Raw genomic sequence first — 26,281 nt, 5'->3', positions numbered from 1 at the left:
CACCCTCTCTGAAACCAGGGAGCCACTACATAAAAGAGTTTGTCATTATATGAAACATCCTTCCCAAGGAATTACGCACAACATTGAATGTGTATATTCTAGATCGTGCGGCAATCTTTTCCCCATATACTACGTCATCTATATCAATACTCCGCAAGTAACGTGACGGTGTGTGGCGATGGGTACTTCTGGTACCACTAATTGATCCCCCATCCCTGCTCCACTCTCGAATGGCTTGTGAGAAGGATGATTGTTGGTAAGCCTCTGTATTAGATCTGATTTTTCGAATTTTCTCGTTGTGGTTTCCTAATGCGATACCTTTTTGGAGAAGTACACTACTGGCCATTAAAATTGCTACACCAAGAAGAAATGCAGATGATAAATGGGTATTCATTGCAAAAATTTATTATACGAGAACTGACATGTGATTACATTTTCACACAATTTGGGTGCATAGATCCTGAGAAATCAGTTCCGAGAACAACCACCTCTGGCCATAATAACGGCCTTGATACGCCTGGGCATTGAATCAAACAGAGCTTGGATGGCGTGTACAGGCGCAGCTGCCCATGCAGCTTCAACACGATACCACAGTTCATCAAGAGTAGTGACTGGCGTATTGTGACGAGGCAGTTGCTCGGCCACCACTGACCAGACGTTTTCAATTGGTGAGAAATCTGGAGAATGTGCTGGCCAGGGCAGCAGTCGAACATTTTCTGTATCTAAAAAGGCCTGTACAGGACCTGAAACATGCGGTCGTGCATTATCCTGCTGAAATGTAGGGTCTTGCAGGGATCGAATGAAGGGTAGAGCCACGGGTCGTAGCACATCTGAATGTAACGTCCACTGTTCAAAGTGCCATCAATGCGAACAAGAGGTGACCGAGAAGTATAACCAATGGCACCCCATACCACCACACCGGGTGATACGCCAGTATGGCGATGACGAATACACGCTTCCAATGAGCGTTCACCGTGATGTCGCTAAACACGGCTGCGACCATCATGATGCTGTAAACAGAACCTGGATTCATCCGAAAAAATGACGTTTTGCCATTCGTGCACCCAGGTTCGTCGTTAAGTACAGCATCGCAAGCGCTCCTGTCTGTGATGCAGCGTCAAGGGTAACCGCAGCCATGGTCTCCGAGCTGATAGGTCATGCTGCTGCAAACGTCGTCTAATTGTTCGTTCAGATTGTTGTTGTCTCGTAAACGTCCCCATCTGTTGACTCAGGAATCGAGACGTGGCTGCACGATCCGTTACAGCCATGTGGATGAGATGCCTGTCATCTCGACTGCTAGTGATACGAGGCCGTTGGAATCCAGCACGGCGTTCCGTATTACCACCCTGAACCCACCGATTCCATATTCTGCTAACAGTCATTGGATCTCTACCAATGCGAGCAGCAATGTCGCGATACGATAAACCGCAATCGCGATAGGCTACAATCCGACCTTTATCAAAGTCGGAAACGAGGTGGTACGCATTTCTCCTCCTTACACGAGGCATCACAACAACGTTTCACCAGGCAACGCCGGTCAACTGCTGTTTGTGTATGAGAAATCGATTGGAAACTTCCCTCGTGTTAGCACGTTGTAGATGTCGCCTCCGGTGCCAGCCTTGTGTGAGTGCTCTGAAAAGCTAATCATTTGCAGATCACGGCATCTTCTTCCTGCCGGTTAAGTTTCGCGTCTGTAGCACGTCATCTTCGTGGTGTAGCAATTTTAATGGCCAGTAGAGTAATATGTTGTCCGACTACTCTGGGAAAGCACTCTTTCGAAATTTCAGTACTTAACCTCTGCGTGATGCACAGCACCTCTCTTGTAGCGTCTACCGCTGCAGTTTGTTGAGCATCTCTATAACGCTCTCGCGCCGAATAAACGATCCCGTGATGAGATGCGCCGCTCTTCATTGGATCTTCTGTATCTCTTCCATCAGGCCTACCTAGTAAGAGTTCCGTATTCATTAACAACACTGCAGTCGGACGAACAAGGGCCTTGTAAGGCATTACTTTCTGGATGAGTTACATTTCCTTAAGATTCTTCCTATGAATCTCGGGCTGGCATCTTCTTCCTAGCTATTTGTTTTATGTGGTTCAAAAAAAATGGTTCAAATGGCTCTGAGCACTATGGGACTCAACTGCCGTGGTCATCAGTCCCCTAGAACTTAGAACTACTTAAACCTAACTAACCTAAGGACATCACACACATCCATGCCCGAGGCAGGATTCGAACCTGTGACCGTAGCAGTCGCACTTTTATGTGGTCATTTCCTTTTAAGGTCGCTCTGCATCGTTACTACTTGTTATTTTACGGTAGATTCAGTTTCCACCAGTTTTTCGTCAACAGTGTAATTGTACAGTAGTAGATATATTTTCCGGTGAATACACAATATTCTCCAGTTACTTATGTTCAGGATCAACTGCTGAAGTTAGCACTATTCCTGAACTCTCTGTATGTCATTCTGCAAATCGATACTGTTTTCCGCGTTGATATTTCCTTATAGACAACTATGTACATTGTAAACAATAACGATCCTATCACACCTCCTTGGACTACAACACCGGCCAGTGTGGCCGTGCTGTTCTAGGCGCTTCAGTCTAGAACCGCGTAACCGCTACGGTCGCGAGGTTCGAACCCTGCCTCGGGCATGGATGTGTGTGATGTCCTTAGGTTAGTTAGGTTTAAGTAGTTCTAAGTTCTAGTGGACTGATGACCACAGATGTTAAGTCCCATAGTGCTCAGAGCCATTTGAACCATTTGAATACAACGAAAAATACCTACACATCTGTCGACTTTATTCCGTTAAGAGCCACGTCTTCACTTCTACCTGCAAGGAAGTCTTGAATCCAGTCATATATCTGGCTTAAGCTCATTTTTTTACTAAACGGCAGCGCGGGACGCTGTCAAATTCCTTCGTGAAGTCAGTGGACGATGAACAGGACATCGAACTGAGCGTAGTTTTCTACAGCGCTATGGACCTCATGGAGGAACAAAACGAGCTGAGTTTCGCAAGATCTCTATTTGCGGATCTCATGTTAATTATTACAGAGGGGATTACATGCATCTGTCCTACGACCCTTCTTGATAACGGAGAGGACGTGCGTTTTTCTCAAGTCACTAGGTATCCTTCGTTACTCTAGCGAACTACGATAAACTGCTGCTGCTAGAGGGAACAAGTTCTGCAGAATCTTAGATGTATTTCATCTGGTCCAGGAGCCTTCCCACTACAAAGCGATTGTAGTTGGTTTCTATTCCGCGATCTCTTATCTCAATACCTGCCCTTTCGAAGTACGTACGATACTATAAAGGTAGGCTCATGTTACGGTATTCTGATGTGTTTTCTTTGCGGAGCGATCTATTTAGGACATTTCAATCTCCAACTTTCTCTTCCGAATGCGAAAATATTTTGTTGACACCCACCTACGTAGGGAGAAATGATCATCATAATAAAATAAGAGAAATCAGAGCTCGAACGGAAAGATTTAGGTGTTCCTTATCCGCACACTCCATCAGAGAGTTGAATGGTAGAGAAGTAGTATGAAAATGGTTCGATAACCCTCTGCCAGGCACTTAAGCGTGAATTGCAGAGGAACCATGCAGATGTAGATGTAGATTCGAAAGTCCGAATTCAGTGTTTCGGACTTCTCTCTCTCATTGTCCGTTTCCAGTCATCATAGTCTCTAGGTGACTGAATAGATGACTTCGAACGTCTTAACGACTTTATTTAGGGTTTTTGGTCAGATCGGATTTTACTTTCAAAGTTACTGAACGCTTGTCCCATTGCTCTCCTTATGCTCATTTTCGCTTCGTTCAGCTTTCGTTTGTCAACTAGCTTTTTGACTTCTCATAAATCTGTGATGAAGCACTCTTTGTTTACATAGCAGTTTTCTAACATGGCTATAAAATCACGGTGGATATTTCCGATCCCTTAAGACCTTGTTCGGAACATACTTTTCTAAGGTATATCGAATTATGCTTTTAAATTTTCTCCATTTGTGTTCCACAACTTCGTCCTTAACACTGACTATTCGATGTTGACTACTCAGAAACTGTGCAATTTGTGTCCTATCACTTTTGATAAGTAAAAATATTTTCGAACCTTTCTTCACATTCCTTTCAATGTCCATACTCATACTTGCTATCACAGCCTCAAGATCACTGAAACCTTCTTCTACGTTAACTGATTCGAGAACTTCAGGTCTTTATGTTGCTAGGAGGAAAGAGGACGCGGCTGGAGTTGTACCAGTTTGTATGATATACAGCAATTTATTTTAGTTTCTGTTTCCCACGTACTTCTGCGAGGAAGTGATTTTTACCTGTGTTTTACTCTGTAGCCAACGGTCTCGCCGCAGTAGTAACACCGCTTCCCGTCAGATCACCGAAGTTAAGCGCAGTCGGGCTGGGCTAGTACTTGGATGGGTCACCATCCGATCTGCCGAGCGCAGTTGGCAAGCGGGGTGCACTCAGCTCTTGTGAGGCAACCTGAGGAGCTACTTGATTGAGAAGTAGCGGCTCCGGTCTCGGAAACTGACATACGGCCAGGAGAGCGGTGTGCTGACCTCGCGTCTTTCCGACGTGCGTGCACTAAATACGGAAACGTGGACTATAACGAAGTTATTACCAAAGTGGTCGAAAAAGGCCTAACAAATTGTTATTCTTTTTTTGGCTGCCGAAGGACAAACAGCGGTAGACACCTATTGGAGAATGAAGAACGTGTACGAGGCAACATCTCCATCGGAAACTACCGTTGTGTAATTTTGCGCCAAGTTCCATGATGGTCACGATTCGACACAAGACGCCGGTCGATCTGGGAGGCCAGACTTATCCATTACGAAAAACAATAAGCGAGCGATTGATAATGTGATCAGGGCGTACCAGCACATAACTATTCCAGTGCTAGCACAAGACTTCGCCATCAGCTTCGGTAGTGTGCAACACATGATCCGGCAAGAGTTAGGCTATTGTAAGTTCTACAACATCTACATCTACATTTATACTCTGCAAGCCACCCAACGGTGTGCGGCGGAGGGCACTTTGCGTGCCACTGTCATTACCTCCCTTTCCTGTTCCAGTCGCGTATGGTTCGCGGGAAGAACGACTGCCTGAAAGCCTCCGTGCGCGTTCGAATCTCTTTAATTTTACATTCGTGATCTCCTCGGGAGTTATAAGTAGGGGGAAGCAACATATTCGTTACCTCATTCAGAAACGCACCCTCTCGAAACCTGGACAGCAAGCTACACCGCGATGCAGAGCGCCTCTCTTGCAGAGTCTGCCACTTGCGTTTGCTAAATACAAGGTGCTACACAGTGTTGACAATTTATGTACCGGCTGATGATGTGGATGCGTACGATGTTACACTGGCACCTAACTATGCCTTGTGGATGATTCACTTTTTTTGTCACGCTTTGCATTTGCCGTGCAGCCTTCAACTCTCTAGAGGGAATAGAAAAAAAGGAAAACGTGGCTACTGCAGTCTATCTACTTCAATGCTGAATACAGACGCTATGCATTCAGAGGTGTCAGCCGAAGTAAAAATAAACTTTATACAGGCAGCGAGTTAAATGACTTCATCTCGGTGCTACTCCTTTTACCCGTCATTTCCGTTTGTTTTAAGGAACAGAAAGAGCAGTGTGAGATTGAATGCCATTGCACTGTATTTTTGGTTGTTTGAATCCCAGGCTTTTAGGCGTTCATTACGTGCAAACAGAAGAGCAAGAACTGCACGTTCATACTGAGTCGTTAGGAAGCGACAAAGCTGGGAGCAGCCAGACCAATTCGCCCATACGTCAGCCGTATCTTTGAACAGGTTGCACCGAATAGTCACTTCCCACGCAAGCAGTATCTGGTCATTCAAGCTTGCTTGTGCTCCATCCGCCCTGTCTTCCTCTGGTCTTCCACTTCTTAACCAACATAAACTTTTATTTCTTTTCTCGTATGTGTAGAATATGTCGAGTTCCGATTATTTTTCTCGTATGTGTAGAATATATCGAGTTCCGATTATACTAAGTGATTACAATTAACGTGCAGTTATTCACAGAGATTCAGTGTGGGCTGCGATCGTCGTATGGTAGCGAAATTTGACAGATATTCTAATACGGAACCGATTTACGCAGGAAAAATTACGAGTTTCAGTTTTGGCCACAAGGTGCAAACTTGACGCTGTGAATGCAAGAAAGACGTACAGAAATATTTCCATGTGTAATAAATTAGGAACAGGATATGAGCAGAAAAAAATGTCAAACAAGTGAGAAAGGCATAATGCTGATTTTACCGCTGCATACAAATTTGTTCTTCCTCTTATTCGTTCTAATAACCCATTTGGAGGGTATTAGATTTCCTTAGTTTCCAAATTTCCTTCATCCTTTTAGAGTGTTGTTCCCTTTCTTTTTGAGGCCACTTTCGTCTAGTAGCTTTTTTTTTTCTCTCCTGAAATTCTGTCTTTTGAACTGTCTCTCTGAAATGTGTTCTGTTTTCTATAGTGTCTAGTGTAATTCCATCGTTTTCCATGACCTTTCCAGTCTCTGTGAACCATGCGGGCTTGGATTTGTAGCTATTGAGTAATCTGAATATCCGCTTGGTTAGTCTGTTGTTGTCCATTCTGAATATATGTCCAGAAAACTAGTCTTCTCTTCCTCATTATATCAGTTAGTTTTTCAGTTTTCAAGTACAGCTCTCTGTTTGGTCTTAACCTGTATTCGGCATATCGTTTCCTTTAGCTCCCAGTATTGTCCTTAAAATTCTTCTTTCGACCTTCTCTAGTTTCTCAAGATTTCCATTTCTTGTTAGTTTAAGTGTTTCTGCCACATACAGAGCTTCAGTTCTGACCACTGTTTGGTAGTGTCTTAATTTCGTGTTCCATGACAAGGAAGTTTTGTTATGCACGTTTTTGGTCATATGAAACACTCTTTCCATTTCGTGCACTCTAGTTTCTATAGTTCTCTTTTCTTTTGCATTGCATGTAATCCACTCTCCTAGGCATTTAAAGAAATCTGTTTTGTGTATTGTATTGTTGTCAACTGCAATATTTTGAGGAGCATCACAGATGTTTGTCATGAACTCTGTTTTTTCAAAGGATATTTGTAGTCCTACTTTGGCTGCTTTTTTTTCAGTTCTCTTATCTGTTCTTGGCCATTATCTAGCGAAGCTGTAGTCAATGCCATGTCGTCTGCAAAGGCTAAACAGCCGACAGTTATCTTGTTTGCATTTCTTCCTAGATGAACCCCTTTAGTATTGATGGCCATTAATGGCCTGACTCCATCCTCGAACTACCTTCTCTAACGCACAATTGAAAAGCAGAGGTGACAAACCATCTCCCTGTCGGACACCTGACTTTATTTCAAACGATTTTGAGAGCTCTCCCCTAAATTTTACTTTCGATTTTGTGTTTTTCAAAGTTGCTTTAATTATTTCTGTTGTTTTATTATCGAATCACAATTCTTGTAAGATATCAAGCAATGTATTTCTGTCAATTGAATCATAGGCTTTTCTAAAATCCATAAAAGTAATTACATATTTTAAGTTCGTGATTTTCTTCATTTCTATTATGTTCTTTAAGTTTAATATTTGTTCTGCGCATGACCTTCCCTTCCTCAATCCAGCCTGATACTTTCCTAGTTGCTTGTCAAATATTTCTTCTGCTCTTTTTAAAAGCACCTTAGACAAGAACATATAGGTCACTGGTAAGAGGGAGAGTCCCCTATAATTGCTAGGGTCTTTCCTCCCTTTTTTATGTAGTAGATGTGTTATTGCAGATGTCCATTCTGATGGTAAGCTGTGTGCCGTCCAGATTTCTTTGAGTATTTCCGAGAGACATTGTATCATGTTGTCACTAGAGTACTTCCATAGTTCAGCAACTATATTATCCTCTCCAGGTGCTTTATTATTTTTAAGGTCTTTTATGATTTCTTTTATTTCTTCTGCGGTTGTCGGTTTTGAGTCCGGTGGTGTTGGGTTTACAATATCGGAATTAAATCTTTCGGTGGATCACAGTCATGTAGTTCATCAAAGTATTCGGTAAGTATTCTATAGTGCTATGTGCTATTGTATGCAGTTTTCTGCGTTTTTGAGTCCGTGAAAAATAGACTAGATGGAGTGTATTTCCTTAAGCTACTTTTGAAAGTTTTGTGAAAATCCCTAGCATTGTTCTGATTGAAGTTGTAGTCTATTGATGCGAGCTGGTCTTTCGTGTATTGTACTTTGATCTTTTGAAGGCCTTTTGATGCTTGCTTCCGGGCTCCTTTCGGGGTGTTCATATTTTTATCATTTTTATTTGCATTCCATATGTTCCAAGCTCGTTGCCTTGTTAGGATTAGTTCGTCACACTCATCATTCCACCAAGCATGTGTCCATTTTTTGGTAAGGAGAATGATTTCTTCTGCTGTCTGTACTTCTGAGTGTCAGACTTTTTACGTTGATATTGGCTCTTTCTTTTATATATTGGCGTAATTTTGAATTTAACGATAGATACATAGTGATCTGAATCTAAACATGTACTCTTAGTAACTTTTACATTGAGTATCTCTGATGTAGACTGTATGTTGCTAGCAACATGGTCAAGTTGTCTCTCCCCACAGACTGGATTCGGGGATACCCATGTAGTTTGTTTGCTAGGGAGTTCATTGAAAAATTGTAGATTTTAGGACTATGTCCTGTTCTCTGCATAAACTAATAAGTCTTTCTTTACTTTCATTGGTCCTTTGATGGTCAGGGAATTTGCCTACTATGGATCAGTGATGACGTTCTTTGCCGATTTGAACATAAAAGTCTCCCAGAAATATTATTGTGTTTTTCAATGAAATCTGGTCTAAGGTGTTTGGCAGTTCCTGCCAAAAAAATTCTGTTTGTACTTTTTGTGTTCTGTTTTTCTCATTTGGTGGTGCATATGTATTTACAATGGTATACAGTTTGTTTACTGATTTGGAGGTTAATGTTGAAAGTCTTTCATTGATAGATTTAAATTCTACTATTGAGTTTAGTGTATTTTGGTTTACAATGAATCCTGTTCCAAATTGGGGTACATTCTTCATAACTCTTTTTCCCGGCTTCCCTCTGAAGATTCTCAATCCCTCTGAGTCAAACGATTGTTCATCAGTATACCTTGTTTCCTGGAGTGCTGTTATCATTATATTTCTCTGTTTTATAAAATTTATTAACGTTTCAAGTTTTCCTGTTTTTAGAAGTGAGTTTACGTTGAAGGTGGCCGAATAGTTTATATATTTGTGTTTAATTTTATTTGTTGCTTGCTTAAGGAAGGTTTCAGGATGCTCCGACTCATCCTTCACACATTGCTGTAGGCTCCCAGAATCCGAATGCCTACTTCCAATTTCCTTCGAAAATGGAGATTGTTTACTCCCTGAGGTAAACTCTGTTACAAGGTGCGTAACCATTGTTGATTGTTTGTTGGGTTAGGGGAACAAGCCCCTAAGGATTCCACTGGAGGCTCTTAGCTCCGAGGAACGGTTTTCAGCCACACCACTGGTGGACAGACGCTGACCACTTAGCCGCTTGTTTCAAGACAGAGGCTAAGTGGATTTTTTCTTTGGTTGCCTCTTCCGCTAGTTCCGCCGTACCGAGAATTATTCATTCCGCCTTCACTACCGTTGAGGTCTTCACTGTAGTCCTAGCCAGGAGCCCTCACAACGTACTATCACCCGGGCCAGGTGAACCTTGGTTTGTAACGAGGTTGTTACTCCTCCCCCTCCTCCTTCCTCAGCTCTTGTATGGTGAGGCCCACGGCTTGGAACAGGGGCAGCGGAGTTTTACAAGTTTGTTCAATAGAAGCACCGAAGGCGTCAACGTTGCGCTGTACAGCCCCAGATTTTCACCTGGTGGCCGAAATGGGAACTACTTTGTTCCAGCGCAAATCGGTTTGGCATTAACGCATTAGCATTTCTATCACGTTTCGGTGCCATACGATGACTACGGCCGACACTGGACATCTGTGAATAGTTGCATTTTTATTGTAACCACCCAGTACTATGACAACACTGTGCATTTCGATAGAAACACTGCAAGTTTTTCAAAAGCATGCAGAATTTTTTTTATGTGAAAGGTTTTCGGCAATTCCAACCTTAACTCGATGCGAATGGGAAATAAAGCACTTGCGCCTTCTCATTAGCAGTACATATGAGCCGTATAGAAGTTAAAAGGCATATTTTCATATTTCATTAGTATTATTCACACTGATTTTAGATTTCTTGATGCAATAAGTGGCTTGAATGTCATACTACGTTACACTGAAAAAAAGTAAGTCGGAGCGCGTTTCGAACATAAGAAAACCGTTTTTCTTTTTCATTCTAGTACACTAGTCCACTGAGCAAAACCCGGCTGCGATTGATGTGTCTGATGTGAGAGTTTTTAGAAACACACAAAGTAACCGACGTCTGTTTCACGTCTGCTGTGCAGCGAGCTACCTTAATTTAAGTATTAACTGTATTTTTCTTACTTGTCACTTCTTCTTCCGTATGTTTTTGCTTTTAGGAAGCTTTAATTGTTGAGTGCTAGTAATAGTGTTTCATAGATTTCGTATTTGTTTTGAATACAGTCAGAGAGAGTCCCTTTAGTCAGCCATAGTGTCAGTAGTGCTAGTGTTTGTTTTCAATACAGGTCAGAGAGAAGTAGTGCTATTTTCATTGTTTTCTACAAGAAGTGGCTAGCAATCACAGTTTAGTCAATAATCAGCCGCCTTTAGTGAATTAGCAGTCTAGTTAAAAGTTGATTAAGTCTCTTCAGTAAATTGATTCCTTAGGATGGATAAGATATGTGACTGCTGTGTACGGACGCAGGAGGAGCTGGCCACTCTTCGTGAACAGCTGAGCGTGTTGATGGCCGCGGTCAGCCGTCTTGAGGCTGCTGCCTCGGAGTGTATCGGCACTGGGGAGTCTGGTGCGTCGCATGGTACACCCCAGGTGTTACAAGCTTCACCCACTGTCCCTGCTGTCGAGACATCTTCGCGGGTACCGAGCGCGGTTGGGCCACCTTCTCCCCAAGGGGAGTGGCGGGTTCAGCGGCGTTCGCGGCGCACGAGGCGGAGGGTCAATGTGGAGGCTGGCCGTGTGGCATCGCCCGCTCTGCCTGTGAGTGGACATGTGGCCGCTCCTTCAGCAAGGTCCGAGCAGGCACACGGGGGGAGGGATTTATTAGTTATTGGGAGCTCCAACGTTAGGCGGCTGATGGAGCCCCTTAGGGAAATAGCGGACAGGTTGGGGAAGAAGGCCAGTGTTCACTGTGTCTTCTTGCCGGGGAGTCTCATCCGAGATGTGGAGGAGGCCCTACCGGCGGCGATAGAGAGCACTGGGTGCACCCGACTGCAAATTGTTGCTCATGTCGGCACCAATGACTCCTGCCGTCTGGGTTCAGAGGTCATCCTCAGTTCGTACAGGCGGCTGGCGGAATTGGTGAAGGCGGAAAGCCTCGCTCGCGGGGTGGAATCAGAGCTAACTATTTGTAGTATCGTTCCCAGAACCGATCACGGTCCTCTGGTTTGGAGCCGAGTGGAAGCCTTAAATCAGAGGCTCAGACGATTCTGCGGAGAGCTGGGGTGCAAATTTCTCGACCTCCGCTATCGGGTGGAGAAACGTAGGGTCCCCCTGAAATAGGTCAGGCGTGCACTACACGCCGGAAGCGGCTACAAGGATAGCGGAGTACGTGTGGACTGCACATGGGGGTTTTTTAGGTTAGAGAATTCTCTCCCTAGGCCCGACAAAACGCTTCCTGAGACGCGGCAAGGTAGGAGTAGGCAAAATGCAACAGGGAATAATAATATTAATGTGCTAATAGTAAATTGCAGAAGCGTTTATAGAAAGGTCCCAGAACTGCTCTCATTAATAAACGGTCACAACGCCCATATAGTACTAGGGACAGAAAGGTGGCTGAAACCAGACGTAAATAGTAATGAAATCCTAAACTCAGATTGGAATGTATACCGCAGAGTCAGGCTGGACAGTGAAGGGGGAGGCGTGTTTATAGCGATAATAAGTGCAATAGTATCGAAGGAATTTGACGGAGGTCCGAAATGTGAAATGATTTGGGTGAAGATTACGGTTAAAGCAGGCTAAGACATGGTAATTGGATGTCTCTATAGACCCCCGGGCTCAGCAGCTGTTGTGGATGAGCACCTGAAGGATAATTTGGAAAATATTTCGAGTAGATTTCCCCACCATGTTATAGTTCTGGATGGAGATTTTAATTTGCCGGATATAGACTGGGAGACTCAAACGTTCATAACGGGTAGCAGGGACAAAGAATCCAGTGAAATTTTTTAAAGTGTTTTATCTGAAAACTACCTTGAGCAGTTAAACAGAGAACCGACTCGTGGCGATAACGTATTAGACCTTCTGGCGACAGACAGACCCGAACTATTTGAAACAGTAAATGCAGAACAGGGAATCAGCGATCATAAAGCGGTTACTGCATCGATGATTTCAGCTGTAAATAGAAATATTAAAAAGGGTAGGAAGATTTTTCTGTTTAGAAAAAGTGACAAAAAGCAGATTACAAACTACCTGCCGGCTCAACACAAAAGTTTTGTCTCAAGTACAGATAGTGTTGAGGATCAGTGGACAAATTTCAAAACCATCGTACAATATGCGTTAGATGAGTATGTGCCAAGCAAGATCGTAAGAGATGGAAAAGAGCCACCGTGGTATAACAACCGAGTTAGAAAACTGCTGCGGAAGCAAAGGGAACTTCACAGCAAACATAAACATAGCCAAAGCCTTGCAGACAAACAAAAATTACGCGAACCGAAATGTAGTGTGAGAAGGGCTATGCGAGAGGCGTTCAATGAATTCGAAAGTAAAGTTCTATGTACTGACTTGGCAGAAAATCCTAAGAAATTTTGGTCTTATGTCAAAGCGGTAGGTGGATAAAAACAAAATGTCCAGACACTGTGTGACCAAAACGGTACTGAAACAGAGGATGACAGCCTAAAGGCCGAAATACTAAATGTCTTCTTCCAAAGCTGTTTCACAGAGGAAGACTGCATTGTAGTTCCTTCTCTAGACTGTCGCACAGATGACAAAATGGTAGCTATCGAAATAGACGACAGAGGGATAGAGAAACAATTAAAATCGCTCAAAGAGGAAAGGCCGCTGGACCTGATGGGATACCAGTTCGATTTTACACAGAGTACGCGAAGGAACTTGCCCCCCTTCTTGCAGCGGTGTACCGTAGGTCTCTAGAAGAGCGAAGCGTTCCAAAGGATTGGAAAAGGGCACAGGTCATCCCCGTTTTCAAGAAGGGACGTCGAACAGATGTGCAGAACTACAGACCTATATCTCAAACGTCGATCAGTTGTAGAATTTTGGAACACGTATTATGTTTGAGTATAATGACTTTTCTGGAGTCTAGAAATCTACTCTGTAGTAATCAGCATGGGTTTCGAAAAAGACGGTCGTGTGAAACCCAGCTCGCGCTATTCGTCCATGAGACTCAGAGGGCCATAGATACGGGTTCACAGGTAGATGCCGTGTTTCTTGACTTCCGCAAGGCGTTCGATACAGTTCCCCACAGTCGTTTCATGAACAAAGTAAGAGCATATGGAATATCAGATCAATTGTGTGATTGGATTGTGGAGTTCCTTGATAAGAGAACGCAGCATGTCATTCTCAATGGAGAGAAGTCTTCCGAAGTAAGAGTGATTTCAGGTATGCCGCAGGGGAGTGTCATAGGACCGTTGCTATTCACAGTATACATAAATGACCTGGTGGATAACATCGGAAGTTCACTGAGGCTATCTACGGATGATGCTGTAGTATATCGAGAGGTTGTAACAATGAAAAATTGTACTGAAACGAAGGAGGATCTGCAACGAATTGACGCATGGGAATGGCAATTGAATCTCAATGTAGACAAGTGTAATGTTCTGCGAATAGATAGAAAGAAAGATCCCATATCATTTAGCTACAATATAGCAGGTCAGCAACTGGAAGCAGTTAATTCCATAAATTATCTGGGAGTACGCATTAGGAGTGATTTAAAATGGAATTATCATATAAAGTTGATCGTCGGTAAAGCAGATGCCAGACCGAGATTCATTGAAAGAATCCTAAGGAAATGCAATCCGAAAACAATGGAAGTAGGTTACAGTACGCTTGTTCGCCCACTGCTTGAATACTGCTCAGCAGTGTGGGATCCGTACCAGATAGGGTTGATAGAAGAGATAGAGAAGATCCAACGAAGAGCAACACGCTTCGTTACAGGATCATTTAGTAATCGCGAAAGCGTTACGGAGATGATAGATAAACTCCAATGGAAGACTATGCAGGAGAGACGCTCAGTAGTTCGGTACGGGCTCTTGTTAAAGTTTCGAGAACATACCTTCACCGAAGATTCAAGCAGTATATTGCTCCCTCCTACGTATATCTCGCGAAGAGACCATGAGAGTAAAATCAGAGAGTTTAGAGCCCACACAGAATTATACCGACAATCCTTGTTCCCACGAACAATACGAGACTGGAATAGAAGGGAGAACCGATAGAGGTACTCAGGGTACCCTCCGCCACACACCGTCAGGTGGCTTGCGGAGTATGGATGTAGATGTAGATGTAGATGTAACTTGTTCCCAGAATGAAAGTTTTCCCCTCAACGGAAGCTACATTATACTAAACTTCGTGAGAGATTGAAGGGAAATACTGAAGCTCCCGACACCACTCGTCTACTTTACCCCATAATGTCATCAAACTGTCGAGCCTTCATCACTCATCGAAATTCAGTATAGGTATAAATACGCGCCATAAAAAGAATTATTTTTATTCTCGTTGTATCATACTCGTTTGCTTTGTCTGCTCAAAACTAAACTGTCACCTTTCAGGCTAGCCTAGACCTTGGGCTATGTTACAGATCAGTCTGGCACCACAACCTAAAGCCCAAAAATAATAAAGGATCAAAGTAAATATTTTCGGGGTTCTGTTATATCTGTGTTCGCGCAAATATTGTGTCACACGCCACAGCAACCTTACGTCACAGATCAAAACCAATATCCGATATCGGCTAATACAACCCACCCGGTTACTGCTTTGTGGCGGACTGGGACGCATACCGAGATTTCAGCAATGTGCTGTTATCAGTTGAGCTATCCAGAATCTCACTCTAATCGTTTATCTGTCTGTCTCTTTTATTTCCAATTTCGATAGAGGTTCTTCGGCGCAAGTTGCTGAACGAGTATACATTTTTAATTTGTTAGGAAGTACCATTACGGCGCACTCTCCTCTCATGCAAAGAGAAAGATTCGTTTCGGCAACCACCAAGAGTCTGCGGCTAAGCCATTTCATGCTTTCTTAGTCTACCGCGAACTGCTATTGAGGTGAGGCATGCAATTCAGCCTTGATGAAATTTGGAACGTAGAAAAAAAGTACTAACGCACTGAAACTCCGAGCTGAGCCCTGAGGCCTGCTTAGGTAGATTAGTGGTTAAGATCATTGACGGCGAAAGGCAAGGGTCTAGGTTCGCCCCCTGACATAGCAGATCGTTTCCATCTGTCAGGAAATTGCGCCATTTTGCACACATTGAAATCCAGTACCCATCAAACTAAATCAGCAGGGCTACTGAGACCAGGAATCTCGATGAAAGTGAGTACGCGACTAATGTAAACGAGTCAAATTGTTATTCCAAATTCCAGTTCTATCAACGATTAGCTTTCCAAGGTAGTAACCAACATTAGGCCATGACAGTCCAGAACGGCTTTTTGCTGCCTTACATACTTCTTCTCACCAGCAGCAATATGTGTAACAAGATAGCGCTCTCAGTTCAGTCTCAGAGACATTACTGGCGTGAGACATTGCTGAAAAAGTCTTCTGGGCAACGATGCACGAGTAGCTGCTTATATTTTCGCTGCACAACGGGTGGCGCATATGACGGAACTGCTTATTTAAAGCAGTGGTGCTGTGAACGGGCGTTCTGCGGCTAGCAGTCGGCGGCTCTGTAGAGACAGATCATGTAAGCGACGGCCCTCTTATCGATTCACCCAAAATGTCACAACCCGCCCCATGGTACTACCACTTCCACGCTAACATCTGTCTCACCCTCTCCACGATGGTTGTGGTCGTCGGTGGAGTTGGGGTGGGACGGGGAGGGGGGGGGCAGCAATATTCAGTAACAATATTTTTCGTCTTCTGTATCAAAAATCATCAAATAGGACCGTATCATCTACTTACTTTATGGGATTTTACAGGCTTTCTCTTTGCCTGCCATTTGGCTGAAAACAAGGGAATTTCCTCAGTGTCAAATACACAGACTCCTCATGTGAGCGTGATCACGTAACGAATGCTGGTTCCCTTTTATGTCTGTCGAGATGATAAAAGATCAGTGCCGACCTTTGTACTTACAATGAATCTAGAATACAATGCAGTTAAAAAAGTCACAGTCGGGATTCCTCTAAGTCACTCAGTTTCTACTTCGTGTACTGAGTCTTAATACAACCATTACGATTCTCATATTATCCTCACTTATATGAGAGATCAACAACTAAGTGATTAAGCACTCATAATCATTTAATAACGTAATTTTATGCCCCATCCGACATTCCAACCACTTTTACCATATGACTGTACCATAGTGAGTGATTGACCTTCTATTGACCAAATGAAATTGGTCAAATGTCTTATATCAGGTTAATCCATACAGTTATTTAGACTATAGCGTGAAGCAGGCTCTCAGTCAATTTGATGGATGTTTCGAACACAGATTCGTGTGATGTCATTAACAAGGGCTAGTAACTGAGCAAGATATCTATTGGGCAGTGTCGTCTCGTTTGATCGTATTAAAAAAAAAAAAAAAATATCGTTAGATGTAAGTAATGTTGCAGGCGGCTTCTTTCTCATTCCTGTTACTGGAGTCTTTTTTTATTTCGATTCATGCTATTCTAGACGTCTGTATTAGTTCTATTTACTTACGTATCCAATTCTTTTTTTATGAAAGACACAGCTATAGGCTTAGAAACCTCTTCGCACATTTCATTAACATTCAGGGGCTAAAGTTTTATGTTTACGTGAAGCGTATAACTAATTTTTCAGCGCAATGTGTCTGTTCTTATAATTTTGAAGTGTCTATGTAGTAGTACAATTCTGTTCATGCAGGTTAAATTTTAGAAATGTTTGAGATCTTTATGCGATTGTATGTATGTACTTGTTTTCTTGTGTGTGCGTGTGTGTGTGTGTGTGCGTGTGTGTGTGTGTGTGTAAGAGAGAGTGAATGAGAGAGAGAGAGAGAGAGAGACAGACAGACGGTGGAGGGGGGGGGGGGGGAGAGGAGGGAAAGAAAAGACAGGATGAAACAGGGTGAAGAGGAAATGTGTTTTCCTCGTAACTTAATACCAAAATAGTCGATGAAATATACTATGTCTGATATGGTAATCCTTTTTCTTTTCCAGGCTAAGCTCATAGCTCGAGGGCACGACATTTCGTCATTTTCCCTGTCGTACACTTCATTTCGTCAAAAGGTAAGTCCCTCATCGAGAACCTTCTTAAGTTATCTTTGAAATTTTAACTAAATATGAAGGAAAAATTCGTTGTTTATGATATTCAGTGAGTAATCTGGAAGCATTATTTATGGAGTATCGTCATTCATAGGCGTAATTGGTTGGTTGATTGATTTGTGGGAGGGGACCAACCAGCGTGGTCATCGGTCCCATCTAATTAGGAAAGGATGGGGAAAGACGGCGGTTGAGCCCTTTCAGAGGAACCATCCAGCATTTGTCTGAAGCTATTTAGGGAAATCATGGAAAACCTAAATCAAGATGGCCGGACGGGGGTTTGAATCGTCGTCCTCCCAAATGCGAGTCTAGTGTGCTAACCACTGCGTCACCCCGCTCGGAAACCACAATCGTATCACGTTCATATGCTTGAGTCTAATAATTAACTTCGAGTTTAAACATCTTCTAACAGTTAATTTTTGCACTTAGCGGGGAATCTGTTCATGTGTACTTGAGTTTCCCTATTATGTAGCATCGATAGTAGAAGCCCCATTATTCTTCTTTAACTACAGTTTAATTTGCGTCTTCATACGTCTGTAGTAGATTGGTACTTTAAGATAACACTCGTGAATTAACACTTTGTTCATTAATCACAGAATTGCTTTCTGGTACTCATTGTCAATTATATTGTAAGAAAAGTGGCTGATAAATTCATGCTTTCTGGTTGTTTCCTGTCAATATTTTAATAGCTTTCAGTAATCACACCAATGATACGTTGAAAAATCCTTCATATTTGATAGGAATATGAGACGTCAAATGTTTTCATGAAAAATTATCATTCTTGAAGAAGCTGTATGCATGTTGAGCAGTCTGGTGGACCATCGCTTACATCTAACGACTAACTTTGTAAGTAGGCTCTTTAGGTTTTTATATTGGTAACGCCACGTAGCGCTCTATATGAAAATCACTGACTGTGCTGTGTGAAGGCTGTGGTTTGTTTGCATTGTGGGAGTATATGCTATTGTAGTGTTGGGCAGTTGGCTGTTAACAGCGCGTAGCGTTGCGTAGTTGGAGGTGAGCCGCCAGCAGTGGTGGATGTGGGGAGAGAGATGGCTGAATTTTAAGAGCGGACGATCTGAACGTGTGTCCGCCAGAAAGAGTAAATTTGTAATACTGGATATCATGAACTAATATATATATAACAACTTTTGAAAACTATTAAGGTAAATACATTGTTTGTTCTCTATCAAAATCTTTCATTTGCTAACTATGCCTATCAGCAGTTAGTACCTTCAGTAATTAGAGTCATTTACTTAGCTTGCAGTAGGGGCGTTCGCTGTATTGCAGTACTTCGAGTAACGAAGGTTTTTGTGAGGTAAGTGATTCATGAAAGGTATAGGTTATTGTTAGTCAGGGTCGTTCTTTTGTAGAGATTATTGAAAGTCAGATTGCGTTGCGCTAAAAATATTGTTTATCAGTTTAGTGTTGATAAGAATAAGTAAAGAGAGAAATGTCATAGTACGTTCAGTTTTGCTCAACTGTTTGAAAATCAAATGACGTAAGAGGTTTACCAGCACAATCATTCATAAATTTTTATAAGGGCCATTTCAACTTTAGTGAAAATTTTTCCTCAGAGACGGACAGCTGATGGGTTGTCTTTGCATGACATCAGTTTTCTATGGTGACCAATACCTGACTTTACAGGAACTAGCGCAAGTGATCTCCAGTTTCAAAGAAAGTCGGATAAAGAGCAGATCATGACCGTAAGTAACGTCGAAGGACACCCAGAGATCAAGCAGATTCTTCCCTTTCCAACTACTGGCAAATGTTGCTGCAGAGGTTTCCGACAACAGTCTCACAGAAATCAACGGAGCTCTGATCATGCGATAGTGGGGAGTGCAGAATTTTTAAGGCTACAGCTATCAGGTAACCTTTCACAGAATGTTAAGAAGTATATCAGAAAAAGACACATAGTCGTTTGATATTCTTCCTGTAGTGATATGTGGTCCGGAACAATGCGACACTTGTTTTATTTTTTTTATTACTGTTTGTTGCATAGCATAAGGCACTGATGTTACTATAGGCCGTCAGCAAGAAATTATGGCTCAAATGAAATCTTCTTTCCAGGCTGCATTTCATTCCAGTATTCACAGTTACAATCTTCTTCTTTTCCTTTAGCTTTTGTGCTGCCTGGCGGCCGGGTCAGCTATGTGGATTCACTGTCTCCGTTTCGTTCGATCGTGGGGCAGATCTGGATGAATATTTACAGCTTTCAGGTCGTTGTGCAGAGTATCGGCTAATCGTTTCTAGCTCGTCCCTTGGGTCTCTTTCCCATGACTTCCACTGTCGCAGACGGCTTTCCCGCATTTTGTTTTGGGTCCGTGCGACCCCGAAATGATCTCTGCTAGAGGGATTCGAGACTTGATCCAGTCGAGTAGTGTCACGCGACCGTCTAAGCATCTTAGTCTCCATGGCCGCCAATCGTCGTTCTGCCTCTTTTGTAGCTGAGCAACCCTCGGTGCCGTAGAGAGCAACAGGACTGATGACAGTCAGGTAGATCTTTAACTTCAGATTATTCTTACTCCGACGATCACAGGTGACGCTTTTTGTCCTTAGCCACTTTATCCATGCTGCCTGTGTCCTTGCGTTGACCTCGTTTGTAAGATGGCCATCGCTATAAATTGTAGAATCGACATACTTAAATTTTTCAGCTCTTGGTAGATCTTCTCCATCAGTGTTGGTGGTCCCAATTATAAGAAACTGTTATATAGGAAAGGAATACTAAAGTCAAATAACAACTGTTATAACAGCAAAAATAAAATTTTTACCACTAATGCACCAACGCTATGACTACCTCTAGCAGTTGTATCTTGCTAGTGATGATTTGAACAAGTCACGTCTTCTTGGTCGACTGGGGGCACACGTGTAAATGTCTGTTAATAATAGTAGTTAAAATGGAATTATTAGCGGACAGGCTTTTCACATAACAACTACCACTCTTCGTTATTGGGGGGAGATTTACAGCAATCGAGTGTGTGAACTTTTCAGTTATCAGCTGCACGCAGTTGCAATATACAGGGTGAGTCACCTAACATTACAGCTAGATATATTTCGTAAACCACATCAAATACTGACGAATCGATTCCACAGACCGAACGTGAGGAGACGGGCTAGTGTAACTGGTCAATACAAACCATAAAAAAATTCACGGAAGTATGTTTTTTAACACAAACCTACGTTTTTTTTTTAAATGGTACCACGTTAGTTTTGTTAGCACATCTGAACATATAAACAAATAAGTAAACAGTGCCATTTGTTGCATTGTAAAATGTTAATTACATCCGGAGGTATTGTAACCTAAAGTTGACGCTTGAGTACCACTCCTCCGCTGTTCGATCGTGTGTATCGGAGAGCACCGAATTACGTAGGGATCCAAAGGGAACAGAGATGGACCTTAGGTACAGAAGAGACTGGAACAGCACATTACGTCCACATGCTAACACCTTTTTACTGGTCTCTTTCACTGACGCACATGTACATTACCATGAGGGGTGAGGTATACGTACACACGTGGTTTCCGTTTTCAATTAAGGAGTGCACTAGAGTGTGTCCCGACATGTCAGGCCAATAGATGTTCAATGTGGTGGCCATCCTTTGCTGCACACAATTCCAATCTCTCGCGTAATGAATGTCGTACATGACGCAGTAAATCTGGTGTAATGTCGCCGCAGGCTGCCACAATACGTTGTTTCATGTCCTCTGGGGTTGTAGGCACATCACGGTACACATTCTCCTTTAACGTACCCCACAGAAAGAAGTCTAGAGATGTAAGATCAGGAGAACGGGCTGGCCAATTTATGCGTCCTCCACGTCCTATGAAACGCCCGTCGAACATCCTGTCAACGGTCAGCCTAGTGTTAACTGCGGAATGTGCAGGTGCACCATAATGCTGATACCACATACGTCGACGCGTTTCCAGTGGGACACACTCTATTCCACTTCGTAATTGAAAACGGAAACCACGTGTGTACGTTTACCTCACCCCTCATGGTAATGTACATGTGCCTCAGTGAAAAAGACCAATAAAAAGGTGTTAGCATGTGGACGTAATGTGCTGTTCCAGTGTCTTCTGTACCTAAGGTCCATCTCCGTTCCCTTTGGATCCCTACGTAATTCGGTGCTCTCCTATACACACGATCGAACAGCGGAGGAGTGGTACTCAAGCGTCAACTTTAGGTTACAATATCTCCGGATGTAATAAACATTTTACAATGTAACAAACGGCAGTGATTATGTATTTGTTTATATGTTCAGATGTGCTAACAAAACTACTAGGGTTCCATTTAAAAAAACGTAGGTTTGTGTTAAAAAACATACTTCAGTGCATTTTTTTATGGTTTGTATTAACCAATTACACTAGCCTCTCTCCTCACGTTCGGTCTGTGGAATCGATTCGTCAGTATTTGATGTGGTTTACGAAATATATCCAGCGGTAACGTTAGGTGACTCACCCTGTATATGTGACAGGACAGACACCACATAGACATGTACACTGAAACGCCAAAGAAACTGGTACAGATATGTGTATTCATATACAGAGATATATAAACAGGCAGAATACAGTGTTGCGGTCGGCAACGCCTATATAAGACAACAAGTGTTTACCGTTGTTGTTAGAGCGATTACTGCTGCTGCAATGGCAGGCTATCAAGATTTAAGTGAATTTGAACGTTGTGGTATAATCGGTGCACGAGCGATGGGACACAACATCTTACAGATAGCGATGAAGTGGGGATTTGCCCGTACTACCATTTCACGAGTGTACAGTGAATATCAGGAATCCGGTAAAACATCAAATTTCCGACATCTCTGCTGCCGGAAAAAGATCCTGCAAGAACAGAACCAATGACGACTGCAATTTAACAGTACCCCCGATTCGGCAGGTCTGTATATTCGCTGCACTTTTCTTTCTTTCTTTCTTTCGGCCTTTGTCCCGCTTCAACACGGGGTCGGCCTTGTTATTACGGATTTGGCAGTGTTGGTTGCAGAGGGTGGCCAGATGTCCTTCCTGCCGCCACCCCGAACCCCCTGGGAGCAAGTAGTGTACACCATCTGTCTGCGTCTAGTGTAAGCCATGTAAGAGCGCGGAAATTTACAAATGTCTGTTAGTCGTGTAACTGAGGCGGAACGTGGGGACCAGCTCGGTATTCACCTAGCGAGATGTGGAAAAGCGCCTAAAAACAACATCCAGGCCGGCCGGCATACGGGCCCTCGTCGTTAATCCGCCGGGCGGATCCGATCCGGGGCCGGCGCGCCTGCCTGAGTCCAGGAAGCAGCGCATTAGCGCTCTTTTTTTATTGATCTCATTTTATTTGTCACTGTTCCTTCCATTTGTTCGGGGCGGACGTCCCATGACACGTGTTCAGGTTCATCGTTAATCCGTTCACTCAGTTTTTGTTTTTTTTTACTACAGGGGCAACTAACCCTCTGACCGAACATGCTGAGCTACCGTGCCGCTGCCCTGGGGGATTGTATATTGACTGTACTCCGTAGTGTAAAATTTGCCTCGTCACTCCATAGTATGTTCTCCGGCCACATGTCGTCAATTTCCGTCCATGCCAGGAACCGAAGAGCAAATTCAGATTATTGCTGCAGATCATGGGGTTTCAGTTGTTGCGCGGCCTAGATCTCGTACGCGTACCATTGTAAAATAGACCGCAAAACTTTCCATACTGTTGATACTGTTGACCATTGGATGGACAATTCATATTACACTGCTGGAGCACTAACACTACCCAGGGCACGTGCTATACGGTCAGTTACAGCAACAACAACTGCGTCAACAACTTCCACCTGTAGAGGAAGCCTTCCTCTTCCAGGTGCCACACGAAGCCCACCCGTGTTTTCGAATTTCATTATCATCTTCTTTAAACAACTCAATGAAGTTGTGCCTCTCCTCAGACTTTTCAGTCGGCACTGTAATCGCTGTCGTTCACATAAAACAGTTTCGCTAAGAGCGCACGGCGACTCTTCGAGATAGCGATATTGTTCACTCAGTTTATAGCTTGTCAAATGACAGCGTGGATGTCATACCGTCATACAAACAGTGTACAGCGCCAGATTTGAATCTGGTGGCCATAGTTGGAACTACTTTTTTTCCAGTGTAAATCGGTTCCGCATTAACGCGTTAGCATATCTAGCAAGTTTCGCTGCCATACTATAATTACAGTCCACTCTGGAGCTCCGTGAGTAGCTGCACTTGAATTATAATCATCTGGTATGTTGGAATGCCTTCTGCTACTCGCACGTTATTACGATTGTAATTAAAATTATCTTACTGGTGAAGCTCTTTCTGGAGCAGCTTCGGCATGTGTAATGTACAAGTTGTTCTACTAGTCACTACAACCCGTTTGCGATATGTGCAACATGTCTTCACAAGGGCTAACATTAGAATGCCCATTACTTTGAGTATCTTCTCATATTTCACTCTAGCAACAATGAAATTATTTCTTAAGTAGGTGACTACGCGTTAAAAGTTTACATTTTCACTTAGTTTCCCCAGGACTGGCTCATTTCTGTCTATCTATCGCTTGAGCCTTGTCCCGCAGTTGCGCAGGGCCAGCCATCGTTAATCGGATATGGCATGTTAATGGTTAAGGGGTGGCCGGATGCCCTTCCTGCCGCCACCCCGTACCCCCCAAGACGGAATTAGTGTACCCCAACTGTCTACGTCCAGTGTAATCCATGGAATAGTGTGAATGTGTTCAGATGTCTGCAAGCTGTGTAACTGAGGCGGAACATGGACACCAGCCCGGTATTCAACTCGCGGGATGTGAAAAACCGCCTAAAACCACATCCAGGCTGGCCAGCACAGCGGCCCTCATCGTTAACCCGCCGGGCGGACTCGATCCGGGGCCAGTTGGCCTAACCGAGTCCAGGAAGCAGCGCGTTAGCGCTCTCGGCTACCCTGGCGGGTATTCCCCAATACTGGCTCATAAGTCCATCAAAATACTGGAACACGCGCTAAGAATAGCTGTTTTGAAATAAGTATTGTAGCGTAAACACCAAGAGATGTTCTGTAATGGTACAGAGATCTTTAAATTTCTGGTACTCCAAACACTTTTCCTAACTATGTAGTAATGCATCTTTGCCACTGTGAAGCCGCCAGAACTCTACTGACACCCACCGACAACGCTACGTGTGAGTCAGGCAATACATACGATCGTAAATAAATAGATCAGGGGATATCTTGGAATGAAAGACGAAATTGTGGATGTTCAAATGGTTCAAATGGCTCTGAGCACTATGGGACTCAACTGCTGTGGTCATCAGTCCCCTAGAACTTAGAACTACTTAAACCTAACTAACCTAAGGACATCACACACATCCATGCCCGAGGCAGGATTCGAACCTGCGATCGTAGCAGTCGCGCGGTTCCGGACTGCGCGCCTAGAACCGCGAGACCACCGCTGCCGGCAATTGTGGATGTAATTAAGGTAAAATGTGTGTGGGTGAGACATGTATCCAGGCAAATGAGCGGTACATTGACCAAGGACTTTCTTTATTGTATTTCAAGAGATAACATTCGAGCGAGAAGATGACCTAATGTAAGGTTGGTGGACTACATTAGGAAACTTGCAGCAGCAGTAAGGTGGCTTACAGCTGAAGCCCGAAATGCACAGATGGTTTACAGGAGGCCTTCATGCAGCAGTGGACGTCAAATGGTTAATACTCGTAATAATGATGGTGAGGTAGTGATGAGAGTGATGATGATGGCGATGTATAAAGAGCATTGATATGCAGGGAGAGAATGCTAAACTTCAAACGGAACATGACTGCAGAGATCCGGAAGTTCTAGCATTCCTTCAAACAAATTTCACTGGAGCCACTTGCGAACAGTTCCACCACTAGCGATGATAAACTTGAACGTATTTTACTCTGTGGTCGGCCTGAAAAATCACTGATTGGCACGCCAATCTCTAATGTATGGTTCAAATGGCTCTGAGTACTATGGGACTTAACTTCTTAGGTCATCAGTCCCCTAGAACTTAGAACTACTTAAACCTAACTAACCTAAGGACAACACAACACTCATGCCCAAGGCAGGATTCGAACCTGCGACCGTAGCGGTCGCGTGGCTCCAGACTGTAGCGCCACTCCGGCCGGCTCTCCAATGTACTTTCAGAACCATCTACAGACACTGTTATCAACTATTATGGAGCATCTGTGTTGTAGCTAATATAATGCCCGAAGTAATTACAGGACTCGGTTTCGATAATCGTGTTGCTCTTCATACGGTTGTCATCGCGAGAACGGTTTGGCGACAGAAGCAAGCAACGACGTCATTAACCTGTGGCAGAATGGAAGGAGGTTTTATATACTAATGAGTTACAGTAAATAATATGTCACTCAGAAGGGCGTGTACGATGCTTGGCGAACAGTGGTTATAGGAGTGCTAGGGGAGTCAGTGGAAGTCTGGATAGTTGTTATGTTGGTCTAGGGTCTCAGTTACGACCATTGGTTTTTGGCGAGGGCAAGATTAAGATAGACGTTAAGAAACCACACTACTAAATAACACACTTCCCTCATTGCCTCTCCATTTAGGAGTACAGTCTATTCTGCATCCTCTCATGTCCAGAAAAGAAGGGTGGAAAGAAATTAGACTTAATTACTGTATTCGGCTGCTCAGAAACCGAACACCTTGGGTATCGACAAGAGCATCTATTGCAACTACTTCGCCAAAATAAAAATCATCAACACATCATGGCTTACGCAGAACAGAAAAAAAACTGCCTTCAGTGGGTCACATTTTAGTGGATAGCCTTCCTTGAAATTTAAACCCAGTTACAGAATTCATCTGTTGTGTTAGT

At 43.3% G+C, this 26,281-nt stretch overlaps 1 protein-coding gene across 2 annotated transcripts in view; it reads left to right on the top strand.

The window, feature by feature from the left end:
* The window catches only part of LOC126299619 (plasma membrane calcium-transporting ATPase 3), a 1,680,486-nt gene that overhangs the window by 1,205,307 nt on the left and 448,898 nt on the right, over positions 1–26,281 (top strand). For both annotated transcript variants that reach the window (XM_049991660.1, XM_049991657.1), the window contains exon 5: positions 17,370–17,438. The gene's annotated coding sequence lies outside the window, so the exon portion shown is untranslated. The remainder of the gene's footprint in view (positions 1–17,369; positions 17,439–26,281) is intronic.

Source organism: Schistocerca gregaria, chromosome X (assembly GCF_023897955.1).
Source record: "Schistocerca gregaria isolate iqSchGreg1 chromosome X, iqSchGreg1.2, whole genome shotgun sequence".
Lineage (NCBI taxonomy): Eukaryota > Metazoa > Arthropoda > Insecta > Orthoptera > Acrididae > Schistocerca > Schistocerca gregaria.
This window is presented reverse-complemented; position numbering and strand designations above follow the sequence as displayed.